This window comes from Lepisma saccharinum, chromosome 28 (assembly GCF_977018435.1).
Source record: "Lepisma saccharinum chromosome 28, izLepSacc3.1, whole genome shotgun sequence".
Lineage (NCBI taxonomy): Eukaryota > Metazoa > Arthropoda > Insecta > Zygentoma > Lepismatidae > Lepisma > Lepisma saccharinum.
Genome location: NC_139256.1, coordinates 52,854,927 through 52,876,656, shown reverse-complemented (window position 1 = coordinate 52,876,656; position 21,730 = coordinate 52,854,927).

Sequence of the window (21,730 nt, the reverse complement as noted above, 5' to 3'; positions counted from 1 at the left end):
ACGACGAGTTGTCAAAAGGCATTTTGGTTATTTGAGTTTCGTGCGTGCATACGGGAATAAAATAACTCAACTCACGTCCAAAGACGATGCACTCTTGTAGTGTGGAGAATTCACGAGAGGTGGAAGGTCAATGCAGAAATAAGACATTGTTGTGTTGCTTCCGTGATTACGCGAAGAGTCGCTAGATGGCTGTGGCGGGTGTACGTATTTAAATTGTAAATGCTCAACTTACGGCTCAACTAATTGTCAGTTGCCTAACAAACTATACTCCATTGTTGCTTAAGCCCCATGGCAGTTGTTAACTTGGTTTTAAAATTATCATACTTATCATTCCTTTGTCTGAAATCCGATTTGCTTGCTGTTGGCTTATGCACAGGGACATTTTGAAGTGCCGGCAACTGCACGCATGGGCAATTTGCAGTTATGGCGGTAAATGTTAAAATTTACAGCTTTTTGATATAACACTTGAACACAGAATTACACTTCTTATTACAAACAAAAGTGTATTTAGATCATAATGCTTCTTCACTACAAAAATTAACACATTCACATTTCCAAAATCACTTCCATTATCCCGCATCATTCATAATAATATCTCTCACCTCACAACCCACAATCAAATGTTTTAAGGTTAGTCCATAACTATAAGGGACTACCCAATTGAATAAAACAAATTACGTCATAATAAACAATTAACATATTTAAAATATCAAACACTTAAAATGATACAATAAGTGGGTGCGTATCAAGCTTCACAAGATTGGTGAGAGTTGGTCTATGTAGCAATATTCCGAGACCTGCTTTACAAGTTCATTGTGACTCAATGGTTGTTGCTGCTGCGGAAGATCATAGTCTCTCAAATCCTATTTAGCTCTTCACAGTAGTACACCCTGGACTACATTTTGCATACGAACGGGGCTCTAGCGACTGGTACTATGGCTAGTATAATTTTGTGTGTGTTGTCCTGTGTTTTTGTCTTGTGTCTTGCCCCTTTACAGCCTCAGCTTTTAACGAAAGTCAGAAAATGTTTGCATTTTAGTAACACGACAGTGCAATTATGGTATTTTAGTTATGGTAAGGAGCTGTACCCCGTATATTGTGACGGGTGCAAAATAGCCTAAGTGCTCACGCACCCAAAATTTTTAAATTCAAATTCAATATCACATGAGGTATGATTTTGTTACACCTTGCTTGTAGCCAGCAGCGAAAATTACATACCAGTCAAAATAATTGAAAGCACTACTTTCGCAGCCTGGCAGGTGAAACAAGGGAGTGTAGATTACTGAAGCAGATAATATCCATTCCTGCTAGCAGCAGAAGAGTTCGGCCGTTGAATTATATCGAGCTGAGGCATTTGTACATCTTATCCTGGTGGAAGAAAGAATACGTGCAAAAACAGGCTTTTCTGGGATTCGAACCCTAAAACTTTAACCTTGCGCGCTACACGTAAAAAAATGAGGACTGCAAGTAGAGAAACGCTCGTTTTTATTTAAAGTTTTAGTTGGTGTTTGTTATGGGGGAAAGGGTATATGCAGAAGATGTTTGGAAAGACTCATAGTCTGCGGTAATGATAATTCCATGTTAAGGAAATAATCATATTAGTATTATATTCTGTGAAATAAGTTAATTTTTTCGGGTTAGTGTAGTATTTTTATTTGTCACCAAGTAACTTGGAGTTTTAAATCATAATTTGACTGGTACAGTCTGGCCAAGGGAAAAGAAACTAGCTGGAAAATACAATTCCAAACGCGAGATGGGAAGCAGGTAGAACACCACCCTGTGGCTCTTGCTTGCTAGGGTTCGCTTGCTGTGTTTATTACTGCTTTCTGTGTTGCGTTTGTGATGTCTCTTACAATTCGTAACAAAGCGTTTCGAAGTGGAACAAAGAAAAATGTGACATTTTGGTCCCTGTTGCACATTCTACAAAACGCCCTCGATACAATACAGAATGCCAAAAACCATTCAGTTACTACATTTTCTTTATTGTGAATATTATCCTGATTACTGCTGTGTGCATGCGTGCTGATTATACGATTTACTAAGGAGGCCAATTTAAGTGAATGATCCAAAATAAAGATCCTGGTTTAGAAACAAATTTTTGTTTATGAAACAAGTAATGAATACTTTCCTGATATGTTGCGTTTGCTTATGTACAGGGCCGCATTAACCTATGGGAAACTGGGGCAATTACCCCGGGGCCCCCACCAAAAGGAAGCTGTGAAGGGCCTCCACAAAAAAAAACAGCTGGCTATGCTTGTGAAAAATTAATAAGAAGTTGTATTTGAAAAATAAAAAGAAATAAAAATTGAATATTGTCGTATGTCTATTATGGTCATGACTTTTTCATTTTTTTTCCACAAAAATTATTTCCTGTAGCACAAATGGATGAACATTTGATTATTAATGACTAAAATGAGGTATATTCCATTGAACTATTGAAACAGGTCACGCACACACCATTTTTAAATTTTATGTATGCCATTTTACCATTTCATAAAATTGTATTAACAATATTTATATATAATATAATTCAGCAAACGGAGTTGTGCAATATTTTATGCAGCAGAGAATTGTATGGAATATTTCAGAAAATCATAGAACGCTGTGCGCCGTCCATCCGGACTGAGACGTCACGGTGACGTAATTACTCGGGAAGCTTCTGTACAGTACTAAAATTTTCTTCAGCTGTTTCGCAGTGTGGTATAAACTGCTATATAAGCGAGGTGTTCAAAGCAGGTAGTTAAGTTTTAAGTAGATTAATTTGGTGTCAACATTATTATTGCCTTATTATAACTATTGCACAATGCGCATTTGCGCATTATCCAGAGTATATTATAAAGAAATCCTTGTATTATTTCGTGAGCTACATTAAACTCTCTCGCTATTTATAATTGAGCATCTAATATATTATTAGTGTCTGTCTTTTTTTATTTTCTATAATTGTTTTTTGCTTGTTTTTAAATAAAATATATGGAAACTCAATAACAGTTTCTTTAACTTGTTACGTATTTAATATTTACGTTAAGGCCTTTTCTATTTCAGTTGCTGAGTAGAAGAAAACATGTCTTTCAAGAAAAGCTCTTCTAACACGGAGAAGAACAAGGAAACCTGAACAAATAACTTAGTCCAGTTTCAAGCGCCTTCAAGAAGAGGCAACGTGGCAATTTCTGAAGCACCCTTGAGTGAACGGAGTCGCATGCCCCTGAGAAGCCACGTCATTGGACGCTTCAAATTTCTTGAATCCACTGCCAAAGAACGGAGATAGAGGATCGGTCTAATTGCTGTGGAGCTTAAAGCCCTATGGAGCAAAACATTGAACTTCCCGCATGTATCTGATCAAGCCATTTGTGCAAAACTAGCAAACCTTCTGAAAGACTATGAGTGATGCAGAAATAAACAAAACTTTGATTCATTGAATGTTTGACGTGACCAAGGTGAAAGGAAAATGGATGTGCAAAGAGGATGAGAACCTCGACAAACTGCAAATTGAGAGCAAGGGCCAGGTTGGTTATTCCAGTTGCAAACGTGCTAGTGCAAAGACCATCCACCCATCCAAGCGAAAGAAGGCAATGGAAGCGACTGTGTCAACACTTACCAGCTCAGCTCCACCTGATTGTTCCGACAGTTACACGGACTCATCCGACAACAGCAAAGACAGTCCTTGGGAGGATGAGAATGAAGCATCAACGAGCACAAGGAAGCATAACCCAACAGGCATTGCAAGACGCCTTGTTACAAGCTCAAACCTGCCGTCCCACGGAGCAGCAAAAGTGTCGCCAGCTTTCTGGTGATTCCATTGAAATCCCAACCCCATGTCAGTCAGCAATCCACAAGGCTATCTACACGAGAGCTGCTCAGATGAAGAAGCACTTGGTGAGCACGCTTCATCTGGAGAAGTTGAGCATACACTTTGACGGCAAACACATTGATGGCTTGAATATCACAGCAGACAATTTTCACAAAACCAGAATCCTGAACAGAGTTCCATCCCACTATTTTGCCAATGAACAGGTCCAGTTGCGACTTGCAAACGTCGCGAAAATTGGTTGCTATTGCTAAGACCCTTAAATCTGTGATTGTCCCTTCATTCATTTCTGGCATTCGTTTGCATCCTCGCAAGGAGCCAGAAGTCGTAGAAATGCGACATCAACTAACAATAAGTATAAAAACAAGTGCACAAAACATGCATGACGCTTGTAAAGATGGAATTTTGAATTTAGTAATCCTCTCTCAACAGTCGCAACATATAGCGACGCCCTGGAAGAGATTAGAATGCGAGGCCTCCATCCAGTGGCGGAAATTAAGGCGAAATGGGGGCGAGCAGTCGCTCCCCTCTTTTTTCCACTTTTGCGCCAGGACTAGGTTAAACTTTATCTACCAAGGGAAAGTAAACTCTCCTTGCAATTTTGTTTTATAATCATTGATGCGTGTTTACAAGACATTCCAGTTTAGTCGGGACAGTCCATTCTTTCAAATCCCTGTCCTAATTTCTTTCAAACTTACGTCGTATTTGCCTAAATGTTTCGAGTTTTATTTGGGGGGGGTTAACCCACATTTAGACATGTTCTTCATTTTAATAATGATTGCTAGTACACATCATTTCATTTACAAATGTATTATTTTCTAACCATAGGATTATAACGGCTGTTCAATGGTGCTCGTACAAGAACATTTCTAAAAAAATACAATATTGTTAGTTTGGGGAACACAGAAATATTCGAATATTTCTGAGAATTGAATGTAAACAATAAGCACCAAGCTCTACGACAACATTAGTCTGTAAGTGATTGCGTTGCTGAATGCTGATTGTCGGATAGGGGGGAGAGGGGTTATCGGTGAGTTGATTTCCTTTCGATACTTTGGACCATAACATTGCAACTCTACAATTCTACAGCTAAGAAAAATAATAGTAGGCAAATTGTTCAACATCATTTTCATTCTCTCTTTACTCTACATCTTGTGTTGTTGCAAGGGGTCATTAATTCTTTTGATTAGAAGCTTATGTTGACATCTGCGTTTCTATTTCAACCCATTATCATGACACTGTGGAGAACAGACTAAATGAAAATACGGTGGAGATGGACATATTGCTTTAACCGTTGGGTGTACACTTAGCACTGTATCAACGAGTTAGCACTAGCTCGTACAACAATACTACCATAACAATGGTGGTCACATCCTATACTCCCAACAGCATTTCGCCGATCAGGGCCGACCACCTTGATGTAGTGGTTAGCACAGCGCGCTACGACGGCGTGGGCTCCGGGTTCGAATCCAGGTTTGGGAATGTATGTTCTTTGTGAGTGTTCCTTGATCAATTTCATCATATCGTTACTCATCCTCATCATCGCGATCAGCCAAAATTGTCAGAAAATCGACGTAAAATAACCTAACTCAACAAATCCAATAGCATTTCGGACGTTCTCTTTTGTTCCACATTTTCGGATCTGTCTCCAACCTCCTCAAAAATATCCTGGGTACGGGCCTGTTCTAGGAAGCAATAAAACAACGCGAGCATTTAAATGCCTCTCGCTTGCTTCCTGGCAGCTGGAAGTGTTTGTTGTTAACTTATTAAAATCGGGAGTGCAAGGTCAAGAGAAAGAAGAGAATACAAGACAACGGGCTTTTTATTCAATGAAAGAATAAATGGGCAAAAATGTCTACGCAAGTTATCGCGAATTGTTGCTAACTATTTCACATGAGAAATACGACGATCATTTTTTACTTCCTTCGGGCCTTTTAGACTTAAGACCTGCCTGCATGTATGTTATGCCTCTGATTTGACGTATTCATTCAAATTATAATGTGCGGTCGCGCACTTCTCCCACCCCTTGCTACACAACTGCCTCTCAATGTATTAGATTGCCTCGATAGGGAATATTCTTTACGTTGCTAAAATAACATTTTCCCCCTAGGATAGTGAAATGATCCACATTAATGAAGTGACAAATGAATGAGACGTATATGTATGTTAATTTTAAGTGTTTTTCTACGTCGTAGGTTAATCGTTAATGAGCATTAATGGTGAAATCAGAACGAACACGATGACATATCCATTCCTTAAACAGGATTTAAAAGTAGGGCTTCTGGCTTCGTAGTGATTTAAGTACACTTTATGCTGCTCAGTAAGGCTAATCGGGACTGGAACTACAGTTTTTAGAGGGATCCGAACCGCTAAGTGCCTTCAACGGGAATCGATCCCGGGACCACATAATTAAAACGCTACCGCTGCTCCATCGGGGATGTTCCCTGTTGATGTCAAGGATGGACACATTCGATATACTTAAGCTCTTACAGGGATAAATGCAGAACATTCTGTACTGATAAGAATACAAACTTGTTCTGGTGAAAGAGAGTGGCGGCAATGGACATTTCTAGTTTGTCATGAAAAATGTTTTAAATCTATTTGTTTTACAGATATTGACACAAACATGAGATGTGCAAAATATCTCAGCGATATTTGTTTTAGTTCTCGAGAAATACGCCTTCAAACACCGCTGAAATTCACCTCCTACGTCACGGATTTGAAAACGTCCTCTTCACAGACACGAGGTCCTCTGACGTCATCACTTAGAAATGCGTGCATGCAGTGCTTCTTCTCTTCCCGTCAACTTAGCATTAGCCGCGGAAGCGACAGCAAAGTCACAACTATCTTGTAACTTCCAGTGCAAAAATCTGTGCTCCATTTCTTGGAGATGAATTATGCCGTAGCAGTATTTACTATAATTCAGCCACACGGTAGACGGTTTTCCCATTAGGGTGACAAAGCAAAACTTGTAACAGTCAATGGCTGAACACGTGAACAGCCTTGTTCATTGCGAATACATAGGTTGGTTCTGACTGGGCAGTACTTAATGTTATAGGAATGCCTTCTCTGGAATTACAATTATTTTCGTCATAATATTTTCTTCGCAAATTTTAAGATAATACGTTTAGAATGCTCTGGTTTACACGCCAATTTCTGCAATATAAGAGGTGATACGGTATAAAAAGGTACGGGGAGTTTTTAAATTTCCTGCCGTAAATGACAGTTTTCTTCAGTTAATATATATATTGCAAATTTTGTATTTAGCCTACTTTTACGTCGCTTTTCCGTCACTTTGTTCAATTTCAACGATGAGAACGCGTGGTTAATTTAGTATGAGAACACCCCCCCCCCCCATACACACACACACTACCACCACCACCAACAAGCACAACAAGCACAACCTGCCATCATAAAAGACGAACCTTTTCTTCTGTCCCATCTCATTTCGAAAACATTCACTTGTCCCATCTACTTTTATGAGACTAGACGGAAAATGTCTCGTCTCGCGAGCAACACTAACATTAACAATAGAAGCATCCCCTAGCTGTCCCCAAAGTCTCAAGCAAACACCCTCCTATGTAACAATTTCAAGTTCAATGAAATGTCACTCACAAGGAAACAGTCATGCCCAGGTCGAGAGTCAAACCTGAAACATGCGACATCCTCAGATAAATCATGTATTTTGTGTATAATAATTACAACACCAGTTCATTCCTGGTAACTCTGAATCTGTGGTTTGGTTTGCACGTATAAGCAGGATAATATTCAGTTTTCGAGAGCTCGTACCGTCGAGACGAGGAGTCATTTTTTTTTTATAATGATAAGCCTTTGCATACGTTGTTAATGCTATATTTTTCGAGACTTGAGACGAGAACGAAAATTGTCCTCCCAAACCGAGACGAATGTTTATAAGACGAGACGAGACTGTCAATGAGACATTTACAAATAAACACGAGACAGACATTTACAACTCTCAACTAGAACGAGACCAAGGGTGACATGTCTCGTCTCGATAGGATACTTAGTGGTGAAGTTGTGAACCAAACAATTAATGCGTTCGGGGTAACGAGATGAGGTGGCTTTTTTCGCAGTACAAAATTCAAAATATATCGTACCATTTCAGTATGGGATATTGTTATGCACATGGTCGTATATATAGTTCACGTTGGGGGGGGGGGGTGGATCAACTTTTGGTAAGATTAGGGTTGCTTTATTTCGTAAGTGAAAATCCAGGACACTGCTGGCTGGAAGCTTGTTGGGGAGCAGGGGGTGCTGGACCCGACAAAGTTGTGTGTATGTAGTCACGAAGTCACGCTACGTAGTATTGGTACTTTTCTGTTAATCTTGTGTCAATGCGTTTTTATAAACCAAATATCTTTAAGATGACTTGAGGGGGGGAAATAACTGATTTGACAGTCTCAATGCAGTTTCTTATCGCAGAAATTACGAAACTATCAGGAAATTGCAGACATTTGGTCTGCAGTCCCATCTGGTGTGTGGAATTACGTAATTTCCTTCCCATCCGCATCCCGTCCTACGTCTCTAATTTAAGAGAATACAATAAGTCCGAATAAATGAACAAGCGGATGAACAGGTAACTCTGGTAAATTTACTGAACCAAATAGAGCTGGACCCGTTGAACACCCCCTTAAATACGCCCTTGGTTATACACATTATTTTCTTGTAATAATTATACATAAACTAACTATTAATATGTACCGTGCAACTGATGTAATCTTCTCAGTGTATTTTCTCTTAATTGCCCAAAAATATTTGATAATAACTTGCACAACAGAAATGAAACACAAACTGATATTGCCGCTGTAGCTCAGCGGGCGGCCCCTGTGGCGGAGTGGTTAGCACATCGCGCTACTACGCTAGGGGTCCCGGGTTCGATTCCCGGCTCGGCCATGGATGTTTGTGATTGTCTGTCCTGAAAAGTCTTGAAATTGAAATATGAATGAAATGATATGAGTGAATGAAGTGTGATGGGGGAAGCTTCCGCATAGGGGCTTTCCTTTATAAAAAAAAAAAAAAAAAAAAAAAAAAAAAAAAAAAAAAGTCGGTAACGCGTCTGACTACCATGCTAAATGTCCCGGGTTCGATCCCCGGCCGGTTCAAATCCGGGAAATTTTCTAACGATGGAAGCGGCCCCGGCGCCCACCCAGTGTCGAATAACATAGGTACCAGGGGCAAACCCTGGGGGGTAAAGGCGGTCAGGGGCGTGATGCTGATCACATCACCACCACTCACGACCGGATCAAGAAAGTGTGGCGAGATACCCCCACACCCCCTATACGCCTCCCTGGCGTGGTGCTATGCACAGGGGAGCACTTTACTTTTTTATATAAATAAAGTGAAGAATGTTAAAAATCTTAAGGTAAATTTCGATAAATATAAATTTAAAATATATACATATTTGAAAGTTTGGTCAGCAACCAATTTTACAAGCAATATTTTTCGCATGACCTGAGAACACGCAAGCAACATCACCATTTCATTTATCTTGCACGTGAGCAGCAGGGATATTTGATGGAAGAATGATCATTACAAAGCATAGCTTTCCTTTCCACTATCGCTCCTTCTTCCATTATTTAAATCTATACAGATTTGTAAAACTGCTGCACATGTTCGCTCACCGTGGGCTACCCGCAGTAAACTGGACGCTCGAAGCAGACGACAAACTAGCTCTCCCTAAGTCGTGACGTATTAACATTTTGGGGGCGTGTTTTCAGCGCAACGCTAGCCTCGCAACTTTGGAAGTCTCGTTACTGCCTTAAACTGGACGCAGAGAAACACGCGAACTTGCAGAGGTCATTTTCCCAGGGTGTAGTTTTAAAAATTGTTGTAAATAAATTGAGTGGAAATGTCCATTGATTCCCAAAACTGCGGGGGCAAGCTGCCAAATCTAAGGGGGACAAGAACACTTTACTTTCCATTTATACATAAGTATAAAGTAGCAAAAAGTAGGGGGAACTGCCACCTCACGCACTCTACATTGCCGCCACTATTCAGATATACCATACTTAGATCAATCTATCCATTTGACTGTGATTTGGGAGCCAACAATTGACAACAATCAGCATCAGTGGTGACCATTAGGGGCGTATGGGGGCAGTTGACCTCACTTTTGCCACATTTTCCCCAGCACTGTGCCATACAGCACAAATTTCCAAGGGATATCCACAATGTACAGATCAGATCCATAGATTATATACAGTGGTGGACAAAAGTAATCATACAGTGGAACTGAAAGGAAGAAAGGACGAATTGCAGCATCTAGGAAAACAATAAGGAAGTCAAAACTGTTAATACTTGACCATGTATGCACCAAAAGATATATTGACAACAACAATAAATATCAGATGCTGCTTGTAGAAAAATAAAATACAATACATTCTCAATACCCGCTTCTTTGGCTGGACAAAAGTATACATACACCAACATAAAAGTTCACTTTGAAGACAAGAAAGGAACAAATACCACGTCGTCAGAATTTAGTATGCATTCCTCTGTTATGGAGAACAGCTGTCAGTCTCTTTTGCATAGAATGAACAAGAGGCGTGATTATTTCAGATGTAATATTGTGCCACTCATGCAAAATGACCTCTTTCAGTCTATTCTTGCTTGTTATTGCATGTTTTCGGAGTCTGGTTTCCAAATGGCTCCAAAGATGTTCAATGGGGTTAAGGTCTGAGGACTGAGGTGGAGTTTTGAGTGTGTGGGGAGTATTATATAACAACCAAAGGCGGACAATCTCAGCTGTATGTTTAGGGTCGTTGTCCTGCTTAAAGTAAAAATCATTACCAAAAGACCCAAATGATCGATACTCTGCTGCAAATTATTCTTCAGAATATCCAAATAGACAAATCTATCCATACTTCCCTCAATAAAGACGAGTTCTCCAACACCTGAGGCTGACATACAGCCCCAGACCATAGGGCCACCACCTCCATGTTTAACTGTAGCCAAGAGATTTCGAGGCTCAAGCTCAGTATTGGGCTTTCTCCACACCAAAATTCTACCATCACTATGGATAATATTAAACTTACTCTCGTCCGTAAACAACACTTTATCCCAGAAGTCCAAACTTTTACTCACATACTCCTTTGCAAATGTTAATCTGGCCTTCTTGTTCTTCTTACTGATGTATGGCTTCCTTCTAGGTACCCTAGCTCTGTACCCTGCTCGGTTGAAAAGCCTTCTAATACTTCTTGAGGACACTTGTTTTCCCAGGTGTTCGTGAACATGTGCCGACACTGCTGACGATGTTAATTTTGGGTTTTTCTTGATCATTCTCAACAGTCCTTGTTTCTCTCTCGAAGTAAGTTTCTGAGGACACCCAACCCTTTCCCTATTTATCAGCACTTTTGTGTCATTATATAGTTTGATAACACTTTGCACAGTCGCACGACTTCTCCCAACTATGTCTGCGATATCAGAATACGATTTCTTATTGTGGTATAATCATATCATAATTCTCCTCTCTTCGATCGTGGTTTCCTTCCCTTTGCGGCCCATTAGTAGTATGGAGGCGAACACATAGCCACGCCCCCCCGTAGAGTCATGTGACAGCTCTCGACCAATCAGATCTTGTTCCCGGGAGCCTCCATACTACTCCCATTTGACTTCCTGCAGCACGCCAACACCAAACCAACCACTTCCTTACACAGGTGCAACTGCAGTAAACAAATATCTGGCACTGAATGATGGAAACGGTTGTTTCACGAACTTTTGTTGGGGTTTATAACCTGGCGTATGAATACTTATGACCATCCAGAAAGCAGTTTATCTAAGGATTACCCACATTTCTCATGACAATTTCAATTGTATGCACACAATTGCTTTGCGTTTCTATTCTTGCCATTCCAATGGAGCATATGTGCTACAGACTTGACTTGCCTTTACGGTCTTCTTTGTATAATAACATGTTTCATTCAGACAATGCGTTTGTATGGATACTTATGTCCATGACTGTAGATATCAACTGGACATCGATTACATATCCAAATATCTAATTCTGTATACCCATTGTGCACTGGCGATCTTTTAAAAAGGTCTCCCTCCTCTCAGTTAGATTAGAAGCAACAAACAAAAACCGATATTGAATTGGAAACACTCCAGCGTCAATGCCGAAACTCTATGCAAGATAAGGAAGAGCTGCATAGCTGTCAGCCGTGAACACCACACAGAAGAGCAATGTTAACCATGAGTCATCAAGGAAGTAGCACAGCGTTTCTTTCTGTAGTCATTCGGCCTCGGAAGAAATATTTGTTGTCCATTTTGAACTTTCAAGAAATCAGGTTCTGAGCTGGCGATTTATTTCCTTCATGAATGAAAATAGGTTGTTCATTTTTTCGTTTCTTTTCTCTCTTTTGTCACTAGCTCTAAAACAAATATAAAAAGAAAACGAGCAAAGAAGGTCGTTTCTTTCGGCACGTGACAGGCATATGTGGTAACTTTGCTATTTGTACGACCGTATTATATCCCTCTTGTTTACTGTCAACGATAAGGACGAATGTTGAAGTGACCAGAAAAAATGAACGAACACAAAAAGCTCTTGAATATTACCCACGCTTCGAAAATAGATTCCGGCCCCAGTGGCAGAGTGGTTACCACATCACGCTACGATGCCAGGCGTCCCACATTCGAATCCTGGCGTGGGCATGGATTTGTGAGTGTTCATTCCTCAATTTCATCATATCGTCACCAATCCCCATATTTGATTGGGTTTGATTGATTGAGTTTGTGTTTGAAGTCCACTTTATGCACAGTAAGGCTTATCGGGACTGGACCTACAGTTTAAAGTGGGATCCGAACTACTATCTGCCTCCACCGTTTATCGAACCCGGGAACCCTTGTTCACAAGGCGACGATGCTACCACTGCGCCATCGGGGAGGCCTCCCCCATATTTGCAACTTAGCCAAAAGTGACACAAGAAGCGAAGTAAAATAAAGCAAATCAATCGAACATAGGGTATCCGGTTTCATAGAGCAGTATGCAAAGCACTCGGTCATGAAGACCCTCAAAATTGAAATAAAAAGTGGAACAAAAAACCTGATATTAGAGTATTTTAAGAGTTTCGGCAGATTAACAGTTCACGTCAACCTACAACAATTTCATCTGTATTGTGTTATATATGAAGGGCCAGGGGGAAAAACGATGAATGTTCATTCGAGACGATTTGCCAGGAAATCAAAAACAAGTATTTCTCTTTCATAAATACGTCAATATATGCCAAAATAATAAAGCGTTTTTCAGGCACTTCTCACCGTTTCCCAACCAAGGCCGTTCTCATTCTTATAGTACAGCTTTTGAGCTATCAGATGGCGCTGCGATCTCAAAATGGGCGAAAAATCTACATTCGTCGTTTTTCCCCCTGGGTCTTGATATGGTTCTGCCCTAATATAATTGAACTTGCTCTTGCGATAATAGTTACACATTTCCGTCTTGCAACACAAAACCTCGACTCGGCACGACATGTGCATTTCCTTGCCCCTTTTTTGTATGATTTCTATTTAGGATATATTACGTTGCCCTTTTGCCTCTTGGTTAATCCGTGGCGATGAGAATGATTGACCAATTTATAACATGGATGAGATGGTGCAAACATGCCTTAATCATGGTTCGAACTTAAGTTTTCTGTCTTCAAAGCACGTTACAATCTGCCACGTGCTTCTTTTCATCTCCAGTCACCACTAATTTCAAGAGGTAGAAAACGACGATACTCAAGCAAATTGTATAAATAATTTTCATGACCATAAACATTTGTTGCACTTGTTGAGAGAAATCCATACCCTCGTAATGTCGTAAACGTCGATCTAGTTGATGTCCCAGGAACCCTTCCTTGCACGAAAATCACACTGTGTCCACAGGATTTACGAATGAACGCTTACTAAAGTAATAGAAATGTGCATCCCCATTTCCATTAATCGTTCACTCTTCGTATATTTTGAGGTCAGCTAATTCGAACGTACGACCGTAAGACAGCTACACACTGCCAGAAAAACTGCACTGTCAACAAAGCAATTACGTTATATTTATATACTTTATTTTTGGTAATGGAATATTTGTCTCTTCATATTCTTATTTATGTTTGTTTGGTTTATTTTACTTCGCTTTTCTGCCACGTTTGGCTAAACGCGACGATGAGGATGAGCGATGAAATGATGAAATTGATGAAGGGACAGTCACAATGAACACTGAACGAACACAATGTCAAGGCGGTGTTTAAGCAAGCTGCGTTAACCACTCTACCACGGAGGCCGGAATCCTTATTAGTTAGGAGAAATCGTTCCTTGACAGCGAACAAAGAACAGTTAATATGGGTCACGTCAGAGTTATAATATTTTAAATTTCTAACAATCAATTGGGATTTATTCTTAACCATTTTTTTGCCTACATAAAAACTTCCACACAGTTAAGATCATTTACACTAAGGACAACAGCGTTAAAGTCTATGCTTTAAGGAATGATTAAGCACACTATGATTACGGAAAATGATAATTCACATGACTATAGTGATGCATTTCATCGGTGAAACATTAATTTTCGTTCAGGAAGAAATATTGAAAAACGCAGGGACACAATGACCAATTGATTTATTTATTTTACCTCGCTTTTCTTCCACTTTTGAGTAATCACATAGATAAGGACGAAAGGTGTGTTAAGACAAAATTTGTAAAAGGGAATCACAAACGTAGGACACGGCCCAAACTTCACAGACCATTATACTGGCCTTGTGTCTAGACGCCATATCCTCGTTAGTCTGCAAAATATACTCCATTAGCACAATGACGTAAGCATTCGTAGAATACATTTGTATATCATTCTCCCCCCTCCCCCAAGAAACGTGAGCTAAACTAGTGCTCATTCTGTGATACGTTCATTACTTCTCAGGAACCACTCGTGGCCTTCAACTAGTTTATCCTGAAAAAACCGCGGGTTAGGATGGTAACAGATATTTCAGGGACAACATCCAAAGAATACCGTCACATACGCAGAATGCAAAACACTTCTATTTTCTCATTTCTACTACAACCCTGGCGAAAGAAACGCGCCTGGGGCGTGGTGCTGATCGTATCACCTCCAAAATGGCCGAGCTCGAGAATATGCGATGCCCTACTACCACATCCTCTAAATGTGCTTTCATGGCACGTTGCTATTCGAACGAGGAAATTTACCTAACCTTTACTACTACTAACTACTCATGCCAGGAATTTTGGTATTTTTTATACTTCTTTATTTGCCCATTGCTAACCTGGTTCATTCCCAGCCATAACAGCAAGTAGTCGATGCAATAAAAATACGCCAAACTAAAAAAAAACGGGTGTCGGCGTGCGCGCGCGCACGCACACACACATGCACAGGGAGGGGGGATTAGGAACACAATAATCTTCCACAAACTGCCCATATCATGCCTGACAATACTCCAACAGAAAGCTTTCCGGAAACAAGTATACGTGCGCATAGGGTAGTGATGGCCTTGGCTGCAACTGGCTTCCCCCACTTTCTTATCCAATACAGGAGTAATCAAGTGTTTCCAACTACCTTCCAATCTAACTAAGAGGAGAGAGAGACTTTTTTTTTTAAAGTTCGCCAGTGTACGTCAATTAGATATCCATAACTGAATATCTAAAGCTCATCCAAATCCGCTCATTCCATACAGAGCTAGAATTTGTCCTGAATTGGATATCTATAATGGATTTAAACGTGATGTGTTTCGGATATTAGAACATTAACATAGATATTATTGCATACTTTTTCGTGGAATTGAACAATAATTGAACTCTTCCATTAGCGTTTATTAACTTATTTACTATTAGTAGGCATTGAAACTTTTAATCTTAGAATCAGAAATTCTACAACACAATGGAGACTAAAATCGATTCAATACTAGATTATAGTGTCACACATTTCTCAAGGAATATTCATAGGACATCCATTATACGTCCATAGGAGCTCCCGACCTGGATGTTCAGAAAATTGTCATCGCCATTGTCTGTCTCGCGGCGAGTCACGCGTGGACGATCCAGGTGAAAGTTGCTTAGTGTCTCGCTCGTTGTCGTTGAGATGGTGTTTTAAGTCCACTTTATGGACAGTAGTACTAATCGGGACTGGACCTTCAGATTAAAGTTGGATACCAACCAGTATGTGCCTCCACCAGGTATCACTAGTGACTTGGGTCTTCAACCGTACAAGGTGCAATTAACTCAGGAACTAAAGCCCAACGACCATTGACAGCGCCGTGCATTAGCTGACTGGGCTCTATAGCAGTTGGAAACTGATTCTGCTTTTGAGCGAAAAATCATGTTTAGCGACGAGGCCCATTTATGGTTGAGTGGCTTCGTGAACGAGCAGAATTTCCGGATTTGGAGCGACGAAAACCCACGGGAGATTCATCAGGTTTCACTGCGTTCCGACAAAGTCACTGTTTGGTGTGCAGTTTTGTCCGGCGTAATCATCGACCCATATTTTCTCGAAAATGTAGAAGGAATCGCACTCACTGTCAACGGTGATCGATATAGGGCGATGTTCACAATGTATTTTGGCCTAGATTGGATGATATGGATCTGACAAACATGTGGTTTCAACAGGACGGTGCAACGTGTCATACTGCACGCGATACACTGACTTTTATGCATGAGAAATTCGAAGGCTCCGTTATATCGCGAGGTGGCGACATCAGCTGGTCTCCCAGATCCTGTGATTTAACGCCATTAGATTTGTTTGTGGGGCTACGTGAAATCTACGGTCTATGCCGACATAGACAATGTCATAGAAAATTTGATCTCCATGATTCATATCACTCAGCGAAGCAGAGGCGACCATTTGCGTTGATATAATTTTTAAAACATAATGTCATCGAATTAGCTTAAAAATAAAAGTACAGGCATGGTGATATATATATATCACTTACACAATTTGTTTTATTTCATTTCAAAGTTCGAGTGCTCTTAATGTAATATTATTAATGCATGCACTGCTTAGGATGTATCCGTTGAGAGCATTTTATTATCTTGAACCCCTCCCTCGAAAATTTTCTGGATCAGTCACTATGATGCGTGTGATAGAAGGTGCAAGCTAGACTTTCAAAGGGGGAGGAGTTTGCCGCTAAAACATGTGTCGTAATGAATAATAAGTCACCCCTCACTAAAGGAAGAAGACGGGGCATGTAGTATGTATTTCATTAGTCTCAATGCCCTAGGAATATTAGGTTTCAAAATTCCACCTATCGTTCTGATTTTCTGTGATTTTTCTTCGCTTCCACCAGCAAATGCAGCAGCTGATTAGAAGTAAAAATCCACAGACATACAAATATAATTAATGCCAATTTAAATAGCGAGAACCGCGGTAGCTCAGTCGTTAGAGCTTCTGGATACCATCCAGCGTTGTATATAATGGATACCTGGAGGAAACTCGGGGGAAGGGTGTAAAGCTGTTAGGGGCGTGGTGCTGATCACTTCAGTGAAACCTTCGGCCTTGATCAAGATGATGTGGAGCCCTAATTCCTCAACGCTTATACGCCTTTAAGGCGTGGTGCGAAACACATGGAAGCATCTTACTTCACATTACTGTTTACAATTTATGTAGCGATTAATAGTTACATAATATTATCATGAGATTACCTACCAAGCATTTCTATTGTAATTTATCTACTAGTGGGAGTGGAATCTAAACCTGCGTGTTGAACTCAACTCCTGCAACATCAGGATGCATTTTCTAATTTGATTATTTTATGTCGCTTTTCCTTCTTCTTGGGCAACTGCGATGATGAGGATGATTGATAACCTGAATAAATAGCAATAAGGCAACCATTCCTGATTAGGGGCCAAACCTGAGATCTCTGATTTTGTAGCGCGTTTTGATTTGACGGGATCGAAATCCTTTGAAGAAACGTAAAAGTGGTTTGAGAGGAACCAACATCGGATAGAAACTGAAAAAGTCCTCTCAGAAGCTAAAATGAGTAGATCAAATTAAATTCCATGCCACAAACAGCCCATTGAGGTGGTTTTTCATTTGCTTACGCGTGGACAACACGGTGAGTCCCTTTTGGTTTGGAGGTCAGACTTCGCTACTCAAGTATATTGATTTCAAGTAGCTCCCAAATGTTCTAAATATGATGGGTCAGTACAGAAATTTTTGAGCTCGCACCGGAGATCGAACATGGGACCTCAAGCACGAAAGACGAGATCGCAATCATTCGAGATCTTGGAAGCTCACCTATATTCAGTTCCATCAAATCGTCAGTGCTGCACACGCAAAGACTTTTTCTATGAAAGAAAGTATAGAATTTCTTATGCAACGTCATCATTCTTCAAATGCATATTCAGCTGCTGCAAGAGACTTGGGTCCAGTGGAGTAAATACCATCCCAGAAAACCCCGCGGTGAGGTGGTGGGGGGCGCAGCAACTTATTACGCGCAGTTAGATTAATAAACGTAAGTCCAGTGACGGTGCGGGGGTGGCACACAGTTAGAATGATAAGAAGGGCCGATAGTTTCCAAAAGTTATCGTTTCCGCGATAAATAAAATATATTTTCAATCAAACATATTATATTTGTATGCCCCTACAACTGCGAGCAGAAAACGTTAATGAATTAATTAATTGATGAAAGTTATTTTTCAAGTAAGAAGAGAACATTCATTACCTGAATAGTTCAAATCGCAAATTACGTCGGCGAAGCGTAAACGGCAGGCACGGAAATGGGCTGGAAACGTTTTCACCCCTACACATCCCATCCCTAATACACCGCCCGCGTTTTAGCAAGGTTTGATGAAACTGTTCTGTTGTTAAGTTCCTTTTTTAGTTGAATCCGCCACAAATTTCTAAGAGAAATATGAACAAGATCTCGCACTATAGCTACATAAATTGTTTAATTTCAGAATTTGTAATCTACAGAAATCACCCAAGAAGAACGCTATAATGCATTCGATGTGATCGTGCTCGATAACTGGAATTGACCAATCTAACACCAGATTTTATTTCCATAAAAAAACTCATTGGTCAATGGGCATTTAACAATATCATATTCCTTGCAGTAGCTGCATTTTCATTTATAATTATAACATATGATTTTTGTCTTTTGAAACCTCTGGTAGTAGGTTTTAAAGAGATTTAAATTACGTTTATGCATTTTGATATTTTTATATAACTAATGGAAATCTAGGAGTGAATTTATGTTTTACAAAATATATACAAATCATAGTGGAAGCACACAACTGTAAGTTGCAAGGGGAGGGGACGCAGAACGAGTTAGTGACGCTACTGCTTGGGTCTCTACTAAGCGTAGTGGCTAATTGGTCACCTTGGATAAAATGGTGCCATGTTCGATTTGGTACCATTAATATTATATTCCACATTAAATGACTAGCTAAAACTTTATTATGAACACTATTCATTTTCGCGTGATCATCATGTTCCTTTTTCATAACTAAACCTAGTCGGCGGATGCAATATCCTCTATTTATCAATATTTTTGAGACAAATATACAAATATAAGGACTAATGACATATTTTTCATTACCGCTCAAATCTGATATAACAGGAAAATTTACATGACTATCTCAAGACATTGAAGACATTCTTGAATTTCTTATGCTACTCCAGACGCTGAGTAGAAGTTTTGAGTTCATTCTTCATTTTATTCCCAAATATTGGTCGTCATTTTTCCGAGAATATATCCGTCTGAAATGTTCTTTTAAAATTGGGTCAAATTTTGCTATATTTTCCACAAAACAAGAAAAGACAAAAGTTTAAGAAGCGTAGTTTTACCCTTACCTACATCAAGGTGCAGGTATGGTGTACCTTTGAATGCCACGGGAAAAAAACACACTGTCTGTGTGTTGGCCCTCCTCAACCTACCAACCTGTCCATGCATGCTTAATGAGGTTGGTCATTTGGAGAATGGCATCGCCTTTAATCGACAAGGCTGCTAACTTTTCGGCAAGACTAGGCCTTTAATGCACACGTGTGATTTTAAAGTTGGTTCACAGTTTTCAAATCGTATACTACCTGATATCAATTCCATTTTGTTTGGGAGGGATAAGAACATCCATTGCAGTGATAAAATCCATTTCGTTTGTCGGGGATAAGATGTTTCGTTGGAGGGGGAACTCCAGTCTCCACCCTGTTAATTCGCACACTAGTTGCAGCTCTAGTAGCATTACGATTGCAATCTAAGGGCCCCTGGTTCGATACCCGGTGAAATCCCAAATTAAAATGTATGTACGGTCCTGATTAACCTATCTGTGCAAAAAGTGGACTTAAAATAAGAAAGCAATACAAATTACAATCTTCTGATGTGATGTTTCTTGGAAAGTACGGCCGTTCCCGCAGACGATTGGTGCCAGTAAATGATGTATCCTGGCTGACTGTGCAGCTTCATTGTCTATCCTTACTACCTCTGCTTTGGACAGCAAAGGACTAAAATTGTTATGTCGCCAACCTTACCTAAACGGTAATTTCATGTCGCTTATGGACGCACAGTTCAAACGTTGGACAATACGCAAAGTGTATAGTTCAAGTTGTTCGGAATCAATGTAAAAAAAATGTAAGCTTAATTGTAACCCTACTTTAATAATAAATAATAATAATAATAATTATTCGAACGAAAGATCACTAAATTAGACACAGCCCGAGAGGAAGCTGAGCGGACAAGTATCTGGTTTCGAGCCACTGCTTGTTTTTCTGAGAAGCGCTTTTGTCACTTTCACCTGCAGCGTTTAGACATCCATTCGTTCACTTCGACGTTACATTCCCCCGGTCTCCACATTCTGTAAAGAAGGAGCAGAATTCAATGAACAGAACTTAGCAAAGATAACCGCAACCTCACGTAATGAAATCTCTAAAGAAACTGAGTTAGCTACATCTCATTTATTCCACGTGGTCTTAGCAAGTACTGTCAGTTCATAAGAACGATCGTTATTCGTGGGAAAAGATTGGGGGAGGATCAAATAGGGTTGTCTACTCCTCTAACAGAGGGAACTGATCGTTCGGAAGTTCCCAATTTTCTTTCAAGTAAAGTGTCATTCGAATCAGGATTTCAACTTTATCTACGGCGCTGGGAAAAAATTTAATTTATCAATGAGAATGAGTAATGTTACACCGTTATTGAAGTGAAGTACGAGAATTCCAATTCCTCTAATGCAGACAGGTATCAGATATTACTAACAATTTTTTAACAATATTATCAATGATGAAGTTCTTTGGATACAAAAATTGAAATATAAATATTTCTAAGATCAAGAAATTATTGTCGGTTTGGACAATTACAGAAACTGCAATATCAAAAAAAGTAACCATACTTTACAAATTATTTTTTTTTACAGCCATTGCAAAGTCTATGAAACATTTCACATCTAGGATTATTTAGGATGAGTCCGGAAGAGATGGACCCCTTTTTTAAGAATTTCGACAATTACTTTTATTAATACAAATAGTGGTGAGAAAATTGAATCTAAGTATTTCGGTGACATATTTAACAATAAATAATGTTATATACACGAATACAACAGAAACACTTTCTTAAAGAAATAGAGAAATGTATGCCAGAATTCCATCTATCCCACATGATTATGGGTTAGAGTGACCGTGCGTTACGGTAGTTAAGCACCTCCGAAAAGTAAGAGCAGGATTAGAAAAAAATGTTTAGTATTATACAGGACCAGACTGGCCCACAAGGACACCGGGCAAGATCCCTGTGTGCCCTCTCGTCTCAGTGCCCTCCCCCGGAAACACCAATGAGGTGCCATTTCTTTTATCCTGCTGCTAACAGTCTGTTACAGATATAGCACTGGTGAATAAACCTATTCTATTCTGTTCCCTCGTGGACTTACATATGAGCGGCTTAAGGGCCCAGTGACGCAGGCAACTGATCGGGGTACCGCCATCTGTGGAGGTAGTCGCGAAACTGAGACGGA